The sequence below is a fragment of the Syzygium oleosum genome, unplaced genomic scaffold (genome assembly GCF_021117445.2).
Source record: "Syzygium oleosum isolate NSW1041296 unplaced genomic scaffold, Sole_v2.1 Sole_v2.07, whole genome shotgun sequence".
NCBI classification, from domain to species: domain Eukaryota; kingdom Viridiplantae; phylum Streptophyta; class Magnoliopsida; order Myrtales; family Myrtaceae; genus Syzygium; species Syzygium oleosum.
Genome location: NW_026607491.1, coordinates 12269529 through 12294313, shown reverse-complemented (window position 1 = coordinate 12294313; position 24785 = coordinate 12269529). Strand labels below are relative to the sequence as shown.

General features: G+C 38.4%; 1 pseudogene; it reads left to right on the top strand.

Annotated features, from left to right (window-relative positions):
- The first annotated feature begins 20485 nt into the window (after nt 1–20485).
- Nucleotides 20486–21527, top strand: LOC115670680 (uncharacterized; annotated as a pseudogene).
- The last annotated feature ends 3258 nt before the right edge of the window (nt 21528–24785 follow it).

Genomic DNA, 24785 nt, shown 5'->3' with positions numbered 1-24785 from the left:
AAAAGATGACATGAACTTGATAATAGACAATAAGAAATGGCGAAACAGTCGCCGGAAGGTCGTCGGCAATGAGCTCGAATCGGTGACCTCGAAAACATTGAATACAGAACTGTGCCCATCAACCGTTCGACTAAATGCCTTAGAGAATAAAGGGCAAAACGGCGCCGTTTTTGGCGTCGTGCCCGTCGGAGGAGGTGATCGGCGACCGGCGACGCCCGGTTCGGCCAATGCCGAACCGGGTTGAACTGGGCCGGTCCGGTTCATTTTCTCGGCGGGGAAATTCAAAAAATAAATAAATAAATTTAAAAAAAAATCATTAAAAAATCATTAAAAAATAAAAAAAAATTCAGAAAAAATTGAAAAAATCACAAAAATATAAAAAAAATTTAGAAATTCGAAAAATTTCAGAAAAGTGAAAAAAAAAATTCATAAAGATTCAAAAATTTTCAGAAAATTCATAAAAATTCAGAAAATACAAATAAAAAATGTAGAAATTCAGAAAATCTAAAAAAATTCGAAAATTGGAAAATTCATAAAAATTTTCAGAAAATCAGAAAAATCAATTCTCGGTTAATGAAATTCTCAGAAATTCAATTTCTGAAAAAAAATTTAAAAAAATTTAAAAAATTTAAAAATTCACAGAATGGTTCAAAAATACTGTGGCCAACCTTAGAAAGTGAAATTTGAATTTTTGGAAGTGCCCAAGTAGCATTTTTAGAAAATCTCAAATTCAGGGGTTATAACCACTAAAAAACCCTAAAACCTTAAAAAATGCAAATCATGAAATGAATAAGCTTCTAGGGCTTCATTAGGGTTTGGATATTTTGATTAATTTTCATTTTTAGAGACCATTTAGGATTGATTGATTTGATTGACATTGATTGCGCATTTAATTTTTGACTGATTTTCCTGCGACTAGAATGGATAGAATTAGTGGGTAAGCTTCGGAAATTTGCATAACACGTTAGACATCGTATCGTTCTTAGGTACCGAAAGGGCGTTAAAGTTCTCGATTTGGGATCATTAACGTAACCAAGTTCCCGTACTTAGAATCTCTGATTCGTAGAATCGTGGTATTTCTCCCATACCTCGATTAGGTTTCTAGTCTACCTACCAATAATGACTAGTGGTGACTCCAAAATCAAAAACTTAGACTAAATAGGAAACTACCATCCGCTGTCACGTGAGGTATGGTTTGGGAGAGACCTTTACACGGAAATACCTTCTTAGCGCGCAAATCTCGAAAGTCCCGAAAAAGAAAAAGCGCGGCGCGACAAGCTTGGTGACTTCGCTGGGGAATTACCTTTTTTAAGTGGACGCAGGCCCAGATAGAACGATACGCTTGTGTTTTATGCTTGCAAGGATCCCAGGTACGTCCCGCTAATGATAGTGTCAAATGGTTTTGCAGGCGGGTGGTATAAGGGGTGTAGTATTTGCTAACCCTTGTTTTGCAAGATGGTGTTGGGATTGAATGTGAATTGAATGAATTTTAGAAGTGCTGTTTGGTCATTAATTGCTATGCATGTTTTTAAATTGCTTTAGCACTACACCATTAGCACACACCACCCGTGGCCCAACCCCAGCTACATTTAGGATTATCCTTAGGAGGTATGTGTTTAGGCGAAACTATGAGCCGATTGCTCATGGGATCGTTTAAATGTAATACCGATCACCGAGGTGGAATAATATTCCATTACTTTAGGCCGATTGCCTATTGTAATGGGATCCCTTGTCCATTAAGGTGGTAACCTTGAGCCTTTAGCATATCCTACCCTTTAGGCATCAAAATTTCACTGGTTGCATTCGCTTGTCTTTGTGGTTGGTATACCTAAAACCAAACGAAAACGTTCTGGTAAGCAAGTATCGTTCCCTTCCATTCTTTTACAATTATGCAAGTTAGTTGGCACATTTAAAAAAAAATGCCTAAATGACATTCAATGTTTGGTCTAAATGCCCTTTCATATTAGAATGCATGATTAGGATGTCATACTCCATTTGATCATTCTTTCATTTTTAGATGAAATGTATAGGTCCATGGTGGATTTTTCATGTAATTCAAGTGCTTATTCGTTCATTTCAATGTATTCGAAGTTGTAAACCATAGTTTAGAACTTTATGATCTAAATGGAGTATGACAGAATAGGCATTTACATCACACATTGAATTTGCCCATAATTTCAAGTATATGCTCTCTTAAGGTCTAAACGGACTCAAAATGACATGTGCATTACTTTCTAGGCATGCAAGTGTATTTTACCTCCGTTTTACCTCAAAAGGATATATGATTGAAATGGAGGCATTAAAATTGATTCGTAATTCATGGTGATTAATAACAAATCTTTTTGCATGATTAGGCTCAATGGGAAAACTAGACATCCAAGTAATTCCCATTCCTCGGAAGGAGCTCGTTGCTTGGTGGAAAGGCATGTCCAAGGACAGCCAAACTTATGTCCAAGAAAGGCTTGGATACCTTCTCGAGCTCATACATGTAGAACATCAAGTCAATTTAGTCCAAGCTTTGGCACATTTTTGGGAGGTTTCCACCGCCATATTCCAACTTGGAGAACATGAATTGGTACCAACATTAGAAGAATATCAAGCTGCCATTGGAATTAATTTTAAGCCTAAGGTCGTAGAGCCACCCGTTGGACTTAATCCTGTGAGCCTTCTAGCTGAATTCCTTAACCTCAAAACTTCCAAAATCGAAAAGCTAATCAAGTCAAACACGGGTAGAATTCCATTATCTTTCCTAGTAGCCAACTTTTCAAAACTTCTTAGGGAAATGGGAAACACTTCAGCCCGGGCATTCATTCTAGCTTTTTTCGGCTTTATTCTATTCCCCGTATCTAAAGCGGGTTTAAACCCTTTAATCGCTGTGATCGCGAGACAAGCATGTCTTAAGTGGGACTTTTCTAATATGCTTCTTGCCCAAACTGTCATTTCCTTAAACACATACCAAAATCATGGGAGGGGTATCTTTCAAGCTTCTACTGGTCTTTTATCATTATGGTTCATCTCACACATTCGACTATGGTGTCGTTTCATGAACATTCGCGAAATTTGTTCGGCGATAAATCCAATTGAACGATATATTCGTCTCCAAAGTAAATTACCCAAACAGTCTTTCTTAGATTGGGCCAATTTCATTAGAGCCCTAACTCCTGATCAAATCCAATGGCGGATCAATTGGCCAAAAATTGACAAGGCTAAGATCAAAAGCCGAGAGGGGAATGCGGTACCATTGCTTGGTTTGAGCGGAGGAGCAGCTTATTGACCTCTAAGGGTTATTAGACAATTCGGGATACTTCAACAAGTTCCACCGGTATGGAATCCCTAAGAGTTCACCTTTGATATCCCAAGTGGAGCTATACCTGAAGAGGAGAAGAATAGCCTTCAAGCCAAAATTCACAAGATCATCTTATCTTTGGATAACCCACTCGAACAAATAATCGAGTGGTCAAAAAGCTTGGAAGAAGACGTGAAGATTTGCATGGCCTCCAAAGAATACATCAAATGAATAGAAAATAAGCGTCCAATTGATGTCGAGCCATATGTCCCATTGAGCGTGGTACCGGATCTTGTAGATGAATATGTCCCGGAATACATTGTTCCAAGCATGCCTGGAGTGGAACCTATGTCCCTGAAGAGGTCGTGATCAATGTTGAAGAATGGGAATCTCAAGCTAAGGAATTGGAGGAATACCAAAAGGCGGAAGCTATCTTAGCTAGCAAGAAACCTAGGATTGGATGATTTAGATTCCCATTTGAGTTTAAAGTCATGGTGTTAAAAAATTTCAAATTTTATATGCAATGATGGATTGATCGCTTTCTAAACATGCATAGATAATTTCAGAACATGATTTCAAAACATAAAGGAATCACCATGGATTACAATTCTTTGAATTGTATGATTCTTTGAGAAAGACACCGATGAAGAATTTTATACAAGGCTAAGGCTTGTATGAAATTTCTTATCCTTGATAATCTCATGAAACCATACAATTAAAAGAAGGTAGGGTTTCGTGATCATTCTACTATGCTAATATCGGGTCTTTTTTGCGAAACAGGTTATTTAGCAACGGAAGGTAAAAAACCTCGAACTCGCTTACAAATTAGAATGGCGGAAGAAGAAACCCGTGCTCGACTAGCTGAAGTCGAGAATCAAATGACCCAAATGGCTGCAATGATGGCAAAAATGAAGGCTTTTATTCTTACATCTGTTGACACCTGATTTTTAGCTCATTTTTTTTATATTTTCAAAAATCTCAAAATTAGTACTAGGAATCTTGGCCAAGCCTAGAAACCTATTTCTAAACCAAAAAATATTTTTTTTAGCATTTTTCTGCATTTTTCCTTAATTTCTTTTAATCAAAATAAGTGAGAAAATCAAGAAAAATAGTAAATGGAATCAGAAAATTCCATAAAAATAGTCATCAGTCTTATTTTAAATCCAATTTCATGAATACATCATAAAATTTGAAAAATCTCAATTGGGTATATGTTTTTCCCAAAATTGGGCAAAATTAAACTCGAATTGAACAAAAAATGCAATTAAATTTTTTCTAGTCATTTTTAAGTCATAGTGTCTTCACAACAAATGATTCTGGGACCTTGAATTACATAATGGTCGGTCCAATTGCACAATTTGACATAAAAATAAAAAATCCCCAAAATTCAATTGAAAATTAAGAATTTTGAACCCAAATTGGGAATCGTGCCCAATATGAAATTGTCGAAACATGAGAACATCATTTCTAGGGTTAATCAGATGTGGGTAATTCAATTTTGGTATCAATTTTGCCTAATCAAGTCATTAGGACATCAAATTGAACAAAACCATATTAACCAAAATACAAAAATGTGAAAATCTTGGACACAATTATAACAAAAATTGGGGAAAGTCACATATTTGGGTTCGAAATATGATGAGGAATTCAATTTTGGGATTTAATTTGAAAAAAGCGGTCAAAATTGAGCTCAATTTGAGTTTTTAATCAAAACCGGGCCTGCCGGGTCGACCGGGTCAACCCGACCCAACCCGACGACCCGTCTTCTTCGCCCGACCTGCCCAGAATGTGCCAAACCCAGAAAATTCTAACTCAAACCCGCAACTTCGTGAATCTTCTCCGGTTAATCTAGCACGTGTAAATTGATTTGGTCAGCTGGAGAACCTCCGGCTGGCACTAGAGAATCAATCCCAACCGATTCTAAGTCGGTTCTAACTAAATTTGGGCGGGAAATCGAGCTACAAAAAATCGAAAAAATTGAACATTGAAGGGGGGAAGGTGTTCAACGAATTGCAGAAGAGAGAGAGAGAGAACCAGAGACGCGAAAGAGAGGAAACTAGTGAGAGAGTGAGTTGAGACTCCCTGAGGCCTAGTGATCGGAGCTTTTCCGACCAGAAAAGCGCCGGCAAATAGGTCTCGCCGGTGAGTTTCCTCACCGGAGGACCTACAACAAGGCTGATCCTCAAGGCCTGAAAACCATGCTTGGCCGGCTGATTCAGGAGCTCCCCGACGAAAACGAGGCCATCAACTTGAAGATCAAGTGACAAGGAACCAGTCTACGGTCGCCAGATAACTCGGGAACTCCATTTTGATCCTCATTGAAGCAGGTAAAGTTGGTTCATGATCACTGTTTGCCAAATTTTCCATAATAGGTTTTAACTCAATCGTGTGTGTTTCTTCGTGTTTTTTTTATTAGTATTGATGCCTAAAACATATTCTGATCATCTCTTGTTTGTTTGTTTGTTTGTTTGTGTTCTGAATGATGGGAAATGCATTCAAACCGAGTCGGCCATGATTGTTAAGTTTCGCCGGAAATTCCAAACCTCGCCGGAATCGGGAAATCCTTGTTAGAGAGTTGTCACAACTCAAAGTCATTCAAGTAGGTTTTCTTTGACTTTGTTTGATGATTTGGCGTTGATTTGAACCGATTTAGACGGTTAGGGCGATGTAGAATGATGACTTGAATTCTGAAATTGCAAGTTTAGTTAAAAATGGACTAGGCTTTTTCGGACTTGAATTTCGACGGCCGGTGAACATCCGACGACGTTCCGATTAGTTTCGATTGACACTAGATGATATAGACTGGAGAATGGATCAACTGAGATGGTCAAAATCACACCGGAAGGTCGTCGGAATTTGGCTTGAAGTGTCGGCCTTGAAAATGTTCGATACAAAATGTTGCACATCACATGTTCGACAAAATGCTTCAATGAAAAGGGCCAAAAAAACGGCGCCGTTTTGGTGTTGGGCTCGCTGGAGAAGGTGACCGGCGACCGGCGCCGGCGAATCCCGATTTGGTCAGACCGAACCGGGTTGAACCGGGCCGGTCTGGTTCATTTTCCCGGCAGGAAATTTTGAAAAAATAAATAAATAAATAAATAATCGTAAAAAAATAAATAAAAATAAATAAAAAAATCAGAAAATATAAAAAAATTTAGAAATTCGAAAAGTTCCAGAAAAAATAGAAAATTCATAAAAAATTAGAAAATTCATAAAAATGCAAAAAATTTCAGAAAATTCATAAAAAATCAGAAAATACAAATAAAAAATGTGAAAAATTTAGAAAATCAATAAAAAATTGAAAAATTAGAAAATTCATAAAAATTTTCAGAAAATCATAAAAAATAATCAAATCAATTCTCTGTTAATAAAATTTCCGAAAAAAAAAATCGAAAAATCGAAAAATTCAAAAATTTTAAAAATTCACAGAATGGTCCAAAAACACCGTGGCCAACCATAAAAAGTGAGATTTGAATTTTTGGAAGTGCCCAAGTGGCATTTTTAGAAAATTCCAAATTCATGGGTTATAACCCCTAGAAAACCCTAAAACCCTAAAAATGTGAATCATGAAATGAATTAGCTTCTAGAGTTTCATTAGGGTTTGGATGTTTTGATTGATTTTCATTTTTTAGAGACCATTTAGGATTGATTGATCTTATTGACATTGATTGTACATTTAATACTTGTTTGGTTGTTCCTGCGATTAGAATGGATAGAACTAGTGGGTAAGCCTCGGAAATTTGCATGACACGTTAGACATTGTATCGTTCTTAAGTACCGAAAGGACGTTAGGGATCTCGATTCGATATCAATAACGTAATCAAGTCCCCGTACTCAGAATCTCTGGTTCGTAGAATCGTGGTATTTCTCCTGTACCTCGATTAAGTTCCTAGTCTACCTACCAATATTGATTAGTGGCGACTCCAAAATCACAAACCTAGACTAAATAAGAAATCACCTTCCACTGTCACGTGAGGTATGGTCTGAGAGAGATCTTTACACGGAAATACCTCCTTAGCGCGCAAATCCCGAAAGCCCAAAAAAAGCGCGGTGTGACAACATCCCGTGGACAGTATCCTACTACTCCAAATGCGGGAATTTCAAACACTACTGAAACACCAATTGAAGAACCAGCCAGAAACACAAAATTGGTTCGAGAAAATCTTCCAAAGACTACGCTTGAGGTGGTAAATTTGGAAGAGGATGATCAAATCAAGAAGACGTCCAAAACAAAGGATGAAGAAGAGATCAAGAGATTAGCCAAAATTGAAGAATGCTTAGCAAGTCAAGGCTATAAACTTCAAAGGTTCGACAAGTTCTCGTCGTATGCGAAGATGGTTGTTCCAGAAAATTATAAGGAACCAGAGTTCGTGAGCAAGTATGATGGCACTGGTTGTCCCAAAAGTTATTTGAAGTATTATCTCTGTAAGATGCCAAGATATTCAGATAACACGCCACTTTTTATTAGCACATTTCAAGATAGTTTAAGAGGAGCAGCCCTTGCATGGTACACCTCCCTCGACATAGAAGACTTCACTGAATGGGATCACTTGGCAGGAGAATTCCTTCGCCAATATAAGTTTAATGTTGAAGTACTTCCAACTAGATAAGATCTCGTCAAAACCGAGAAACAGAAGAATGAAGGGTTCAGGGCCTATGCTTAGAGATGGAAAGCTGTTGCATCACAAGTAAAGCCCTCCATAAGTGAAGATGAGCTCATTGAGCTCTTTTTAAAATCATTGCCAATTGAGTATTATGACAAACTTCATATATCAAGCTGTCAAACATTCACCATGTTGGTAAAAGTGGGTGAGAGAATTGAATGGGGGATGAAAGAGAAGAAGGCTAAAGAAACAGCAGCACGAAAGCCTTATCCCGGGAAAAAAGATAAAGAGCCCATCTGAGAAGTAGCTATGGTGTCTAGCCCAAAAACTCATCAAGCATCGTTTCCAAGGCAATCAAATGTCGCTCGGAAAAACTCAAGGCAGTTTGAGCCAAATAAAAGGCCCGTGAGGCAATACACACCTTTGCCCTGACCCTTGTCAAAGCTATTACCAATGTTTCTAGAAAGGCATTTGGTGGCCAAAGAAGTATCGAGAGACAGTCCCACGAGATTTTCTTGGTACGATGAATCAAAAACCTGCACCTATCACATGGGAGAAAGGGGACATGATATAGATAATTGTCCCACTCTAAAATACAAGGTTCAATAGCTCATTAACAAGAAGATATTAAACTTCCAAGAGCCCGAGCCAAATGTACATCAGAATCCTCTTCCTGAGCACAATACAGTAAATATGATCAAAGATGAAGAAATAGTGATCAAATCTGACAATGAAGATGAATATGAGGTCAAGATTAAAGCTTATCGTTTAGGAAATGCCCGATTTCGTCAAGAAGCACTCCTAAAAGGCGAGATTATAGACAACCTAGGAGGAGACTCCGGAAGGTATAACTTTCAAGTGAAATATACCCCACCGCCATGGGCATTCAAAAATGAGGTAATTGTGCCTAATGGCTTGGGTGGTATGGATGATGAAACCAGTCCTGAGGAGAAAGCCCTATCTATGAAGGAAATGCTCCAAGATAAAACAGATGAGGATGAAATGGAGAAAAAAAAAGTCCAACAGGGTGAAAGGCATTTCACCCAGAAATCATCCAAAGAAGGCGAAACCATAGACTTACTCGGTCAAGACAGCGATAAATACAATTACCGTGTCAAATATACTCCACCACCATAGGCGTTAAAAAATGAAGACATTGTACTGGACGGATGGGGTGGCATGGACGAGGTCCCAATTAGCCAACTAAATCTCGAAGAAAATGAAAATCGAGAAGAGGAAAAGCAGAAAAAGATTCGCCGAGGTGATAGGTGATTTGCTCGAAAAGCACGAAAACAAGGTGAAGTTATCGATTTTCTTGATCAAGATAGTGGCCGGTATAATTACCGTGTCAAATATACAGCCCCTCCGTGGGAATTCAAGAAGGAAATGATCACACCTAATGGTAGGGGTGGAATGGATGCTGACGAAGTCAATAAGAGCATGGTATCTATGATTATACCATTTCTAATCAAGCTTGATGAGGTAGATAAATATAAGGAGGAGGAAGGTCCTGACGAACCAATCACTATCCAACTTCCCATTGATCAACTAAGGATTGAAGGAAAAGAAACACAGCCTGTGATTATCACTCTCCCTCCAAAAAAAGTTTGATACTAAGTGTGTACCTTGGGATTACTCTCCCAAAGAAGTTGATGCTATAACCTGATCGGGGAGATGCAATGTCCCGAAATAAGGTGAGCATGAGAAGAAAGGAGTAACCGAAGAAGATGTCAAACAATTGCTTTCAGTCATGAAGACGAGCGAATTTGAGGTAATTAAACAGCTAAGAAAGATGCCGGCCCAAATTTCTCTGTTGGATCTCTTCAAGACTTCAGAAAGCCACAAAATGGTGCTTATAAAGCTTCTCAATGAAGTGCACGTCCCGGAGACAATTAATGAAGTACAATTGGAAGACTTTGTAGACACTATTCTTCTAAAGGATCAAATTGCCTTCTCCGATGAAGATTTCCCAATTGACGGGCGTTCTCATAATAAGGCTCTGTATATTGCCGTCAAATGCCGGGGCAAGGAGGTATCACATGTACTGATCGATAATGGTTCCGCACTTAATTTGTGTCCATTAAGCACACTGCATCGCTTGGAGATTAGCGAAGAGCTCATCAAACCTTCTAAGGTAACTATGCGTTCGTTTGATGGAATGAAGAAAGACGTTATTGGTGATATCGAGCTCGAGATGAACATTGGCCCTGTGCCTTTCCTGATTGACTTCCAATTAGTGAATATTCCGAGGACTTTCAACTTGTTACTCGGAAAACCTTGGATTCATATGGCTGGTGCCATTCCTTCAAGCCTCTATCAGAAGGTCAGGTTCGTCATTAATGGTAAGATGATCATCGTACACGGGGAGACGGATTTCACCACTTACAAAGAGAGTGCAATACCGTATGTCGAACCCGAAGTGAAAGAAAAATCAAGTTATCATGTTAACACCTAATTTTTAGCTCTTTTTTATATTTTCAAAATTAGGACTAGGAATCTTGGCCAAGCCTAGAAATCTATTTCTAAACCAAAAAATAATTTTTTAGCATTTTTCTGCAGTTTTCCTTAATTTCTTTTAGTCAAAATACGTGAGAAAATCAAGAAAAATGGCAAATGGAATCAGAAAATTCCATAAAAATAGTCATTAGTCTTATTTTAAATCCAATTTCATGAATACATCATCAATTTTAAAAAATCTCAATTGGGTATATGTTTTTTCCCAAAATTGGGCAAAATTAAACCCGAATTGAACAAAAAATGCAATTAAATTTTTCCTAGTCATTTTTAAGTCATAGTGTCTTCACAACAAATGATTCTGGGACCTTGAATTGCATAATGGTCAGTCCAATTGCACAATTTGACATAAAAATAAAAAATACCCAAAATTCGATTGAAAATTAAGAATTTTGAACCCAAATTGGGAATCGTGCCCAATATGAAATTGTCGAAATATGAGACTCTCATTTCTAAGGTTAATCAGGTGTGGGTAATCCAATTTTGGCATCAATTTTTCATAATCAGGTCATTAGGACATCAAATTGAACAAAACCCTATTAACCCGAATACAAAAATGAGAAAATCTTGGACACAATTATAATAAAAATTGGAGAAAATTATATATTTGGGTTCGGAATATGATGGGGAGTTCAATTTTGGGATTAAATTTGGAAAATTGGGTTTAAATCGGGTCGAATTTGAGAATTTAGACCAACCCGGGCCTACTAGGTCGACCGGGTCGACCCGACCCGACCCGAGTTACTCACCTTCTTCGCCCGACTCATCCAATGCACAAAAAAACCCAAGAAAACCAACTCGCGGCCAAAACTTTGCCGACTTAGTATGGGAAATATAGCACGTTTTAATCGATGTGGCCAGCTGGAAAATATCTAGCTGGCACCAGGTAACCGATCGAACCGATCAGAGACCGGTTCCAACGAACTTTGAGCGGCAAAAATCGCAGAACAAAAACGAAAAAAACTGAAGGCGAGAAGGAAGGTGTTCGACAGATTGCTAGAGAGAGAAAGAGAGAGAGAAGAGAGAGAAACAGAGAGAAAGAGCGCGAAGTTGAGAGAGAGTGAGAGGAGTAGAGATCCCTGGATCGAGTGATCGGCTCTGGTTGATTGACGGCGCCGCCAAATCGATTAAACAGGAGATTTCCTCCTCGGGAAAGCATGATCGCGAAGGTCTGAAACTTGAGCTCTGCCGGTGTATCCGGAGCCTTTCCGGTGATCCCAAGACCACCAACTTGAAGCCTGGGTGTCGAAGAAACTCTCTATAGCCGCAGATCAACTCAGAAACCTCGTTTGACTCTCCAACGAAGCAGGTAAATATCGCTCACGGTCATTGTTTTTCTAGAATTTCTAGAATTGCGTTTAGTTCCAAAGTGAATGTTCATGCGATCTCGTTGATGATTTTAAGCATTTTTGTGTTAAAAACATGTTTCTAATCACATTTGGTGTTGTCTCATTGCATTTGGGGTGTTAAACTTGCATAAACCGAGTCGGCCATGCATGAAAACCACTTCGCCGGAGCTCGGAGGTCCTTGCCGGAGCGTCACCGTGGCCATAGGCCAGTCAAGTTAGCATTCCCTTACCTTGTGTGATGATTTGATACCTATTTTGATCAAGATAGACGGTTAGGGCGCTCTGTATTGTGATTTAGAAGTTTGAATAGCTAGTTAAGAACAGTTTGCAAGTTAGGTTGTTTAGGTCGATTTTTTGCCGGCTGACGAAGGTCCGGTGGCGAGTTGATTAGGCTGGGATGATAAGTGGTGATGTGAGGATGATAAAGAACCTAAAATCGACACCAAAATATCACCGGAAGACCGCCGGAGAAAGGCTTGAAGTGGCGGTCTCGAAAACTTAGGACTAAGGTTCATGCCTACCAACTGTTCAAAGAAATGCCAAAATGAAAAAAGGTTGAAACGGTGCTGTTTTGGGTGCTGGACTCGCCGAAGAAGGTGACCGTCGATCGGCGCCGGCGAGACCCGGTTCGGTCAAGCCGAACCGGGTTGAACCGGGCCGGTCCAGTTCATTTTCCCGGCGGGAATTTTAAAAAAAAATTAAAAAATACTAAAAAAATCTAAACAACTAAAAAAAATAAAAAAACCAAAAATAAAAAATATAAAAAATATATATATATATTTTTTGGAAAATTTCAAAAATCAGAAAAACAGAAAATTCACAAAAAAAAAATAGAAAATTCGTAAAAAATTCAAAAAAATTTCAGAAAATTCATAAAAAATTCATAAAAATATAAAAAATTTGGAAAATCAATAAAAAAAATTGAAAACTTGAAAAATTCATAAAAATTTTCAGAAAATCATAAAAATCAATTCTCGGTCAAATAAAATTTTCCGAAAAAAAAATCAAAAAATCAAAAATTTTGAAAATTCACAGTATGGTCCAAAAACATCGTGGCCAACCATAAAAAGTGAAATTTGAATTTTCGGAAGTGCCCAAGTGGCATTTTTAGAAAATTCCAAATTCAGGGGTTATAACCCCTAAAAAAACCCTAAAACCCTAAAAAAATATAAATCATGAAATGAATAAGCTTCTAGAGCTTCATTAGGGTTTGGGTGTTTTGATTGATTTTCGTTTTTAGAGACCACTTAGGATTGATTGATCTGATTGACTTCAATTGTGTGTTTAATACTTGTTTGGTCTTTCCTGCGATTAGAACGAATAGGATTAGTGGGTAAACCTCGGAAATTCGCATGATACGTTAGACATCATATCGTTTTTAGGTACCGAAAGGGCGTTAGGGATCTCAATTTGGGATCAATAACGTAACCAAGTCCCCGTACTCAGAATCTCTGGTTCGTAGAATCGTGGTATTTCTCCCGTACCTCGATTAGGTTTCTAGTCTACCTACCAATAATGACTAGTGGCGATTCCAAAATCACAAACCTAGACCAAATAAGAAATTACCTTCCACTGTCACGTGAGGTATGGTCTGGGAGAGACCCTTACACTGAAATACCTCCTTAGCGCGCAAATCCCGAAAACCCCAAAAAAGAAAGAAAGCGCGGCGCGACAATCATTCCTTCGAAATGATCTCAATGGTGCAAATTCCTGCCGGTTGCATCATAAAATCCCCGGAGTTCTCAACACCATCTATTATGTCTGGAAGGGTGTCATGCCAGTATGGATTTACTCCCGGTAATGGTCTTGGATCGAAATCTCAAGGAATCAAAGAACCTATCACTCCGCTTGCTACAAGAATGAAACACGGTGTAGGTTATATTCCAGATAGCTCTAAAAATCACCATGGAGGCCAAGGCCGAGGTCGAAAGAACCATGGAGGCTGTAGAAGCCGAGGTGATCGCATCATTAATCCATCCATATGGAAGGGCAAAGCTAAAGAGCTTCCCTATCATCAGATTCACATCAAGGAAACTTTTCCTGGACTTTCCAAGCTACTTTAAGAAGAAGTCTTACATGCAGATAAATAATCTATTCTGCCTGGTTTATTCGAAGAGAATACCATCAACGTTATCATAATTGAGGCAGAAGATACCTACGCACTGGAGTAGGAAGATTCTCTTAAACTTTTACTACTAGCTTTTTCCATTGCATTTTGTTGATCACAATTTCAAATTTCTTGTGATTTCATTTGCAACTTTAGTTCAGTCGCAATTTACATTCCTGTTGATATAGATGTAATCACGTCTTTCAATTCAATAAAAGTGGTCAAATGTTTTGTTAAGGACATGTAGAAACAAAACCAAACCTATGATGAACATTATCCTCATTCGTGAGGCTTGAGGCTTTGGGTTTCTATATTGCTCCTCATTGCGAAAATGATTTTAAGAGCAAGGAAGTCTGATGATATGAGGACTAGCTCTGTCTTTATATTCTTTCAAAATAAATTTCAAAATGAATTTCCAAAAGGTTTTTCATAGGACCATGTATGTTACTTACTTCGTATGTAATTACTAATCATGTTTATTACATGTCAGGTATGAGCATTCGCATATTCATAATAGGCTCATGTGTGACCTAAATCTTTCCAAGGAGATCACTTGCGATATTGAAGTGGATAATGAGGATGAAGAATGGGTCAGAAGGGAATGGATTCGTCATGAAGAATCAAAACCACTCACATTAGAGAAAACGATCACTATTAATCTGGGAGATAAAGAGAATCCCAAAGAAATTAAGATTGGAGAAAGTCTTTCCTCGGCGGAAGCAGAAAGAATCACAGATTTGCTCGGAGAATATCAAGATATATTCGCATGGTCTTATGCTGACATGTCAGGCCTTGATCCGAGCATAGTTGAACATGCTTTGCCAATCGATCCAAGTATTCCACCAAAGAAGCAGAAACTTCGGCGAACGAAGCCGGACTTGGCAAAGAAAATAGAAGAAGAAGTGATAAAATTGCTTAAAGTCGGTTTCATTGAAGTAGTACCATATCCAAAATGGGTTGCCAATATAGTACTCGTAATGAAGAAAGATGGTCGAGTACGGGTGTGCGTTGATTATCGTGACCTAAATAAAGCAAACCCTAAGGATGATTTCCCGCTTCCACATATCGATGTATTAGTGGATAGCACTGCTGGGTTCGAAACATTTTCATTCATAGATGGTTTCTCAGGATATAATCAAATCCTCATGAAGAAAGAGGATAAGGCGAAGACGTCCTTCATAACACCATGGGGCACATTTTGTTACAAGGTGATGCCTTTCGGTTTGAAAAATGCTGGTGCCACATATCAAAGGGTAATGGTAACTTTGTTCCATGACATGATGCACAAAGAAATCGAGGTATATGTGGACGACATGATCGCAAAATCCGAACAAGGAGAAGATCATGTTGAGATACTTCGCAAGTTATTCGAAAGACTTAGAAAGTACAAGTTGCGATTGAACCCCAACAAGTGTGTATTTAAGGCAAAATCCGGCAAACTGCTAGGATTTGTGGTCAGTAGCAGGGGCATCGAAATAGATCCCTCCAAGATCAAGGCAATATATGACTTAAAGACTCCTTCTACGGTAAAAGAAAAGAGAAGCTTATTGGGGCGATTAAACTACATTGCCCGTTTCATCTACTAGCTTTCTGAGACTGCTAAACCATTGTTCAAATTATTGAAGAAAAATGCCAAAGTAAAGTGGGATGCAGAATGTCAACAAGCCTTTGACAAGGTCAAAGAATATTTGGTGTGCCCACTAGTGCTGGTACCACCAATCCCTGGAATTCCGTTGATCTTATATTTGACGATTCACTATGAGTCGTTAGAAGCGGTGCTTATACAAAGAAGAGCAAATGATGGTAAAGAACAAGCTATTTATTACTTGAGCAAGAAGTTCACAACATCATAAATGAATTACCCGGCAGTCGAGAAGACGTGCGTTGCATTGATTTGGGTATTACACAGATTAAGGCAATATACCCTTCATCATCAATTTTGCTAGTGACTGAGAATGATCCGATCAAGTACCTTCTTGAGAAATCCTCCTTGGTCGGAAAATTAGCAAAGTGGCAAGTCTTGTTATCTGAATTTGACGTCAGAAGTTCATCCCAAAAGTTAGTCAAAGGACGAGCAATAGCAGACATATTGGCAGAAAATTCACAGAATATCGCCAATCCTGAAGAGCAACTTGATGATCATATATCAACACTGGTCGATGATAAACGGACCATGTATTTTGATGGTGCAATCAATTTATCTGGATCAGGAACTGGGGTAGTACTGATCTCCCCAGAAGGCCAACACTATCCGGTATCTGCGAAATTGGTATTTTCATGCACCAATAACATTGCTGAATATAAAGCATGCATTCTTAGCTTGCAATTAGCCCTTTCAATGAAGGTAAAAAGGTTGCAAGTATATGGAGATTCTATGCTCATCATATTGCAAACAACTGGTGAATGGCAAACTCGAGATGCCAAACTAATTTCTTGTCACAGATACTTAGAAGAGATGATGGAAAACTTCGAAAAAGTAACATTTAATTATCTCCCAAGAGCTCAGAATCATTTTGCAGATGCTCTTGCGACTTTGTCATCTTTACTACAAGCTGAAGATAGTATGGATATAAAACTATTGAGAATTAATATTATTGAACAACCAGCTCATTGCATAATGGTCCAAGCAGAGTTTGACCACGAACCATGGTATCATGACATCAAAAAAATATCTTCAATCAGGAGAATTTTCTGAAGAAAGCCAACCAAATGACAGGAAATTTATAAGGAAGATAGCCAACAAATTCTTCCTCAGTGGTCAAACCTTCTATAAGAAATCATTTGATTCAACCCTACTAAGATGTATAGATGTTACAGAAGCTGAACAGATCATGAAAGAAATTCATGAGGGTGAATGTGGACCGTACATGAATGGACATCTTTTAACTCGAAAGATTATGAGGTTGGGATATTATTGGATGACAATGGAAACAGATTGCATCCAACATGTGAGATGTTGCCATCAATGTCAAGTTTATGGAGACAAAATTAATGCACCGCCAAATGAGCTACATCAAATGTCCGAGCCATGGCCATTTTCAATATGGGTCATTGATATGATTGGTCCAATCAACCCCAAGGCCTCAAATGGGCACCGGTTTATCCTGGTTGCTATTGACTATTTCACTAAATGGATTGAAGCAAACTCCTACACGAATGTTACTGCCAAGAATGTTGCAAGATTCATTAGGCGGGATATCATTGCTAGGTATGGAGTTCCAAAAGCAATAATTACGGACAATGGCTCAAATCTAAACAACAAGATTGTGGAAGACTTACTCGAATACTTCCACATCCAACATCTGAACTCATCTCCATATCGTCCACAAATGAATGGAGCAGTTGAAGCGGCAAATAAGAATATCAAGAAAATACTGGCCAAGACAGCCGAAAATTATCGTGATTGGCACAAAAGGTTACCGTATGCTCTGATGGCATACCGAACTTCAATTCGAACATCAACTGGGGCAACCAATCCCGTTTTCCTTGATTTATGGAATGGAAGCAGTGCTACCTGTTGAAGCAGAAATTCCTTCATTGAGGATACTATCTCAATTGAAGCTTTCAGAAGCTGAGTGGATTCAACAAAGATATGAACAACTCAACATGATCGATGAAAAGAGATTAAGAGCTATATGCCATGGACAAGCCTATTAAAGACGAGTGGCTAAATCCTCTAACCGAAAAGTGAAACCAAGACATTTCAAAACGAAAGATTTAGTAGTGAGAAAAGTCGTCTTCAACAATTCAGATCCTCGTGGCAAATTCACTCCGAATTATGAGGGTCCATACATTGTCAAGAAAGTTTTTCCTGGAAGAGCATTGATTCTTGTAGATACGGCAGGAACAGAATTGGCCTATCCTGTAAATGCAGATGCTGTCAAGATTTTCTATCCATGAAATGAAGACGAACATTCAAGAAAAGATTCGGGTCACTTTAGGACATGTGCATATCATGCATATCATGCATACCATGCATTTCATAAACATGTTTATCTATTGTGCAGAAGAAGGCAAAAGGAGTCCGAACCAGTCGATGGTTTCAGAATTCCCAACAAAGTAGTTAGATAATAGAGGGAAGTATCACTTCCAATTCTATTTTCCATTGATATTCCCTAATGTGCTTTTCTTTTTATCATTCTCAGGGAGACAAAGAAAAGGGAGCAACAAAAGAAAAATCCCCAGTGGAATCAAAGCAAAAACATGCAAACAAGAGGGATCTTGGTAAGTTGATCATACAAGTATCCCTAAATCGTGAGTGTACGTGTTAAAGAAGTTGCATTTCTAAGAGAAAATCAAATTTCTTCTTCCCCAAGCAGAATGACACTAAGACTAAGCAAAACAAAACAGATTGTTTTGAAAAGGAAATACCTCGGCAATATTTCAAATCAAAAGTTTTGAAACACGCTTTCTTTGAGAATGCATTAAGTATCAAAATCCCCTAAAAGGGATAATTTGACAAAAGGCTTTGAAAAATTTCAAAGAAAAAGTTTGGATCAAATCGAATAGAAAGACCATCAAATGATGAAAGGTAAGCCATATTCAAACACGTCCCTTATATACTCAAAGTCAAAATGAAGAAGTGAGTGAGAAAAACTCATCCGAAGGAAATAAGGGATGTTCGCAATGATTACATGGATTGAAATGATGAAAAGCAGTCATTTCACTATCCCAAACACATGCTTACCCCTTTGCAAACCAAATTTGAGCCAAAACAGTGGAGAAGTTTTTCCAAAATAACCCTGTTAAGAACCACCCTACATTGGGGCAAATCAGGAAGTTTGTGATTGACAGCTACGGAGAATAGGATCAAGAAAAATTTTATTACATACTCTCGCATCAATCTTTCTATGATAACTTCATATGAAGTCATATGGAAGCTCAAGGCATCCCAAAAAGAAGAAGAGCACTTCATTTCTTATACCCAAATACATTACCTTTGGCAAAGCCCAATTGAGCCTGAATATATTCATTTCAGAACCCTAAATTGGTGATCATCTCTTCACACTGGAGCATGAGCATATGATCCACTCTAATAGATAAGAAACAAAAGGACATGACACAGAGTCCTTAGAATACAAAAAGATCAAAGGCAAAAAAATCTGGGGCATGAAAAAGCAGTGTGCCTAGTAAAAGCAAGGCCAAATGCCCGGGGAAAATAAGAAAGAAAAGAGAGTTCAAAAGAAAGCTCGAAATGACAAAAAAAGTCATGACAAAGCAAAGCCAAGATCATGAGAGATCATAGATCACAACAAGTGAGAATGAGCAAAAGAAAAGAGATTGTAATGAATGTTTAGGGGACTCTGATGTTCATAAAAGAAATATCCCTAGTGAACAAAAGAGGAAAAGAGTGGTGATGCCAAGAAGATCACCAATTTCATAAAAACCCTGAATTCAAACAAATGAGCCTTTTGAGCCTACCCAATACCAACAATACAACCTCTCCCCAAAGACTTTTCAGATTGGGATGTTGAGAGTAGAAACATGACTTTATGATAAGAAGTCATCACTCAAAGAAGTGTATGCAATAGTATCTTGTCTTGTCCTCGAGGTTCTTAACTTGTAGACCCGAAGTCAGGTATGATGAAATTCTTTTTCTTGGCCTCGAAATGCCTATCCTTTGAATAGCCATTGACCAAGCTAATATTACAACCTTTTGAAAGACCTTATCGGATCAATTGGATTGTATACATTGCGAATATCTCCGAACACCTAAGGATTAATTAAGAGAGATAAAATTGAGGGATATCAGACAAATCCCATTTCAACCAAATAGAGAAAAGACCAAGCTCATAGATTGAAACAAATCCTTTCTAATGAAGGTCTTCCAAATAATCATTTCAAGCATTTCTTGAAAGATTGCAAGCATTTTGTTCAAATAATTCCTCGAAAAGGAAATTTGATTGTCTGAAATGCATTAATGCAAAGAATGCATGTTTCCAAATCAGGTTTCAAAAGTTTCTGGTCAGCTTAAAATCAAGTTTTCAAACAGTTTGTGTTAAGCTAAAAAAAAACCACGCTTCAAACAGTTTTGATTATTTTCAAAACTACTTTTCAAAATAGAAAATCTCAAATTCAGGGTTTATAACCCCTAAAAAACCCTAAAACCCTAAAAAATGCAAATCATGAAATGAATAAGATTCTAGGGCTTCATTAGGATTTGGATATTTTGATTGATTTTCATTTTTAGAAACCATTTAGGATTGATTGATTTGATTGACATTGATTGCGCATTTAATTTTTGACTGATTTTCCTGCGACTAGAATGGATAGAATTAGTGGGTAAGCTTCGGAAATTTGCATGACACGTTAGACATCGTATCGTTCTTAGGTACTGAAAGGGCGTTAAAGATCTTGATTTGGGATCATTAACGTAACCAAGTTCCCATACCTAGAATCTCTGATTCGTAGAATTGTGGTATTTCTCCCATACCCTGATTAGGTTTCTAGTCTACCTACCAATAATGACTAGTAGCGACTCCAAAATCAAAAACTTAGACTAAATAGGAAACTACCATCCGCTGTCACGTGAGGTATGGTCTGGGAGAGACCTTTACACGGAAATACCTCCTTAGCGCGCAAATCCCGAAAGTCCCAAAAAAGAAAAAGCGCGGCGCGACACGAGTTTATGAGTTATCGCAGGAGTTTTACCGATCTGAAAGGAAGGGACATCCTATTACGCAATACTTTGCTTAGTTTAAGAGAATGTATGAGGAGTTGAATGCTGTTCTTCCCATTTCAGCCAATGTTCAGCAAATGCAACTTCAAAGAGAACAATTGGCTGTAATGGCATTTCTAGCAGGCATTGGTCATGAATATGAAACTGTTAGGTCTCAAATTCTTGGAGGAGAGGCTATCACATCACTCACCGATACGTTTGCTCGAGCACTTTGGGTATCTTGTGAGTCTGCTCAGGATATTACATCTATGGCAGATAGTTCAGCTCTTGTGTTCCAATCTCGATTGGGTAGTGGTAGTAGGAGTGATGGAGGAAATCGTGGAGGATATAGTAGTGAAAGTGGTGGTCGAGGGGGAGGCCGAGGTGAAGGAACAGGGAGAGGCCAAGGCCAACAGCATGTGTCTACCAACAACTCAGGGGCCACACGGCTTTGTCATTACTGTGGCAAACCTGGCCATATTCAGAAATTTTGTTACAAGCTACATGGAAGATCAGGGCAGCAACAACAGTTTGCACATACTGCTTCTGGTACTAATTCTTCTCCATAGTCTTCTGAAGGCAAGGTAGTTGTTATGTTTGATGAGGAGTTTGCACGGTACACCCAGTCTCAAATTTCATAGCCTGTTTCTTCCACTGCCACTTTGGTACATGCAGGTAATGTTACTACATGCCTTTCAGCTGCTTCTCGTCCTTGGATCATTGATTCAGGGGCTTCTGACCACATGTCAGGTCTTTCGGGTATATTTTCCTCTCTTACTTCATCTTCATCCATGGTAACCATAGTCAATGGATCATCTACACATGTTAAAGGGGTTGGCACAGTTTATCCAACTCCTTCTTTGCCATTGCCCTCAGTGCTTTACCTTCCTCAATTTCCATTTAACCTCATGTCTATCAGTAAACTAACCAAAAACTTTTAGTGTTCAGTAACATTCTACCCTGACTCTTGTATTTTTCAGGATCTGGCTACAAAGAGGACGATTGGTAGAGGACGTGAGGCAGAGGGGTTGTATGTACTTGAAGACGCTCCTTCCATTGCATGTCCTAGTGTTGCCTCTTTACATCAGATCCATTATCGCCTTGGTCATCCTTCTCTACATAGCCTTCATAAGTTAGATTTTAGTTTTAGATCCCTTCCTAGTTTAGAGTGTGAGTCATGCCAACTTGTCAAATTACATCATATTAGTTACTCACCACGAGTCATTAAACAAGTAGCGTCCCCTTTTTTGTTAGTTCATTCAAATATTTGGGGTCCTTGTCATGTGGCTTCCAATTTGGGTTTCAGATATTTTGTTACTTTTGTTGATGACTATTTCAGGGTCACTTGGTTATATCTAATGAAAAATCGTTCAGAATTGTTTTCTATATTTCGTGCATTTGTATATGAAATTCATACTCAATTTGGAGTGCAGGTTAAAGTTTTGCGTTCTGATAACGCTAAAGAGTACTTTTCCGCACCCTTTCTGATTTTATGACTCAACATGATATGATCCATGAATCTTCCTGTCCTAATACACCACAGCAGAATGGTGTTGCTGAAAGAAAGAATAGACACTTATTGGATGTTACTAGATCCATGTTGTTTGAAATGAAGGTTCCCAAACTTTTTGGTCTGATGCTGTTCTGACTGCATGCTATCTTATTAATCGCATGCCCTCTTCTGTTTTGCGAGGTGGTATTCCATTTTCTACTTTGTTTCCAAATGAGTCACTCTTTGTCTTACCACCCCGTATTTTTGGTTGTGTCTGTTTTATTCGTGATCATCGACCTAGAGTATCGAAACTTGATCCAAAGGCCATCAAGTGTATGTTTTTAGGTTATTCCCGTACTCAAAAGGGATATCGCTGTTATTCTCCATTATTGAGAAAATACTTTATAACTGCTGATGTTTCATTTTTTCAAACCACTCCTTATCATGATGTTCCAATTTCTGTTACTGAGTTGGATGAAGACGTCTATATGACTACCCTTCAGTCAATTGCTCCAACCACTTCACCAGTCTCTACACAGGAACCTCCTCCTCTCCAGGTTTATACTCGACGTCCTCGAGTAGCTACTATTTCCCCCCTTCCTCCTGACACCACTACGTCATCTTCTGCTCATGATCCGCCATTAGCTGACCCTCCTCTTGTTTCTGATCTTGATCTCCCTATTGCTCATCACAAAGGTACACATACTTGTAATCAACACTCTATTGCAAACTTCATCTCATATTCTTCTGTGTCTCATTCTTTTCGATCCTTTTTATCTACTGTGGACCAATATTCTATCCCCAAGTCTGTATCTGAGGAATTACAAAATTCTGGTTGGAGGACAGCAATGGAAGAAGAAGTAAAGGCTCTCCAGTTTAATCAAACTTGGGACTTGGTACCTCTTCCTTCAACCAACACTACTATTGGTTATCGTTGGGTATTTGCTGTGAAAGTCAATCCCGATGGTTCTCTTGCTTGTTTAAAAGCACGACTTGTTGCAAAATGGTATGCTCAGGTGTATGGGGTTGACTATCTAGACACTTTTTCTCTTGTTGCCATACTTACTTCTGTTCGTATTTTGATATCCCTTCCTGCCACACATAACTGGCCCTTATTTCAGCTTGATGTTAAAAATGCCTTCTTGCATGGTACTTTTCATGAGGAAGTTTATATGGAGCAACCTCCGGGGTTTGTTGCTCAGGGGGAGTCTGGGGTTATGGTTTGCAAATTAAGAAAGTTTTTATATGGTTTGAAGCAATCCCCACAGGCATGGTTTGGAAGACTTTCTGAGGCTATACTTTCTTTTGAACTGTCTAGATGTGGAAATGATTATTCTTTCTTTTATAAACAGTCACGGGGGGAAAATTGTTCTTGATTGTGTATGTTGATGATATTATCATCACGCGAGATGATTTGACTGGTATAGCTGAACTAAAGATCTATCTTCAAAGATTTGCAGACTAAGGATTTAGGAAAATTGAAGTATTTCCTAGGAATTGAAGTTGCTCACCACGTAAAGGTATTGTTCTATCACAGAGAAAATATGTACTGGATTTGCTCAATGAAACAAGTATGTTGGGATCAAAGCCTCTTGATTCACCCATGGAACAAGGGGTTAAACTAGCTACTGAGGGAGGAGAAATTCTTGATAACCCTGAGAGATATAGGAGATTGGTAGGTAAGCTAAATTATCTCACAGTCACTCGACCAGACATTGCCTTTCCAGTTAGTGTGGTAAGTTAGTTTCTGTCTTCTCCTCGTACATCTCATTGGGATGCAGTTATTCGGATATTAAGGTACTTGAAAAAGACTCCAGGGAAAGGAATTGTTTACCAAAATCATGGTCATAGTAGAGTCGAAGGATTCTCTGATGCTGATTGGGCAGGGTCTCCAGATGATAGGAGATCAACTACTGGCTATTGTACCCTGGTTGGAGGAAATCTAGTATCATGGAAAAGTAAGAAATAAAATGTTGTTGCCCGCTCAAGTGCTGAGTCAGAATATAGAGCCATGGCACAAGTGACATGTGAATTAGTGTGGATTCAGCAGTTATTAATTGAGATAGGCTTCAAAGCTTCAGTACACATGACTCTATGGTGTGACAATAAAGCTACAATGCATATAGCTTCTAACCCTGTGTTTCATGAGAGAACAAAACACATTGAGGTTGATTGTCACTTTATTCGGGAAAAGTTGCAGAGTGAAATGATCATTCCCAATCATATTCGAACCGGTAAACAACTTGCAGACATTTTTACTAAACCTTTGGGTAATGGGAGGATAGAATATATTTGTAATAAGCTGGGCATGATTAATATATATGCTCCAGCTTGAGGGGGAGTGTTAGGAGTAGAAAAAGAGTAAAGTGGTCTTTAGGATCTTTATGACTTATTTTGTTATATGTATTGGACACTATTGGTGAATACAGAACACACTTTTCCCTCTCTCTCTCTCTCTCTTTCTCAATATGGTCTTTCTATATTTCAATATAAGCGAATGTATAATTCAGACTCCTTACTACAAGTAGAGAAGATATATACCCCCCAAAAATTCATTTCATCCTTGTGGCAGCCAATAATTGATGAAAAAGAGTCACTAGTTTCATTAACTCTAGTAGGGGAATAACTTAGTAGAGTGTAGTGACTAGTGCAAAGCCGATCAAAAGAAGTAAAGATCACTCATCCCGTGAAGTGATTCCAATCTGACCACCAAAGCAATTTGCAACATCAAATCATCTGATAGGCTGTATCACTTGTGTTATATTTCGTCGGTCC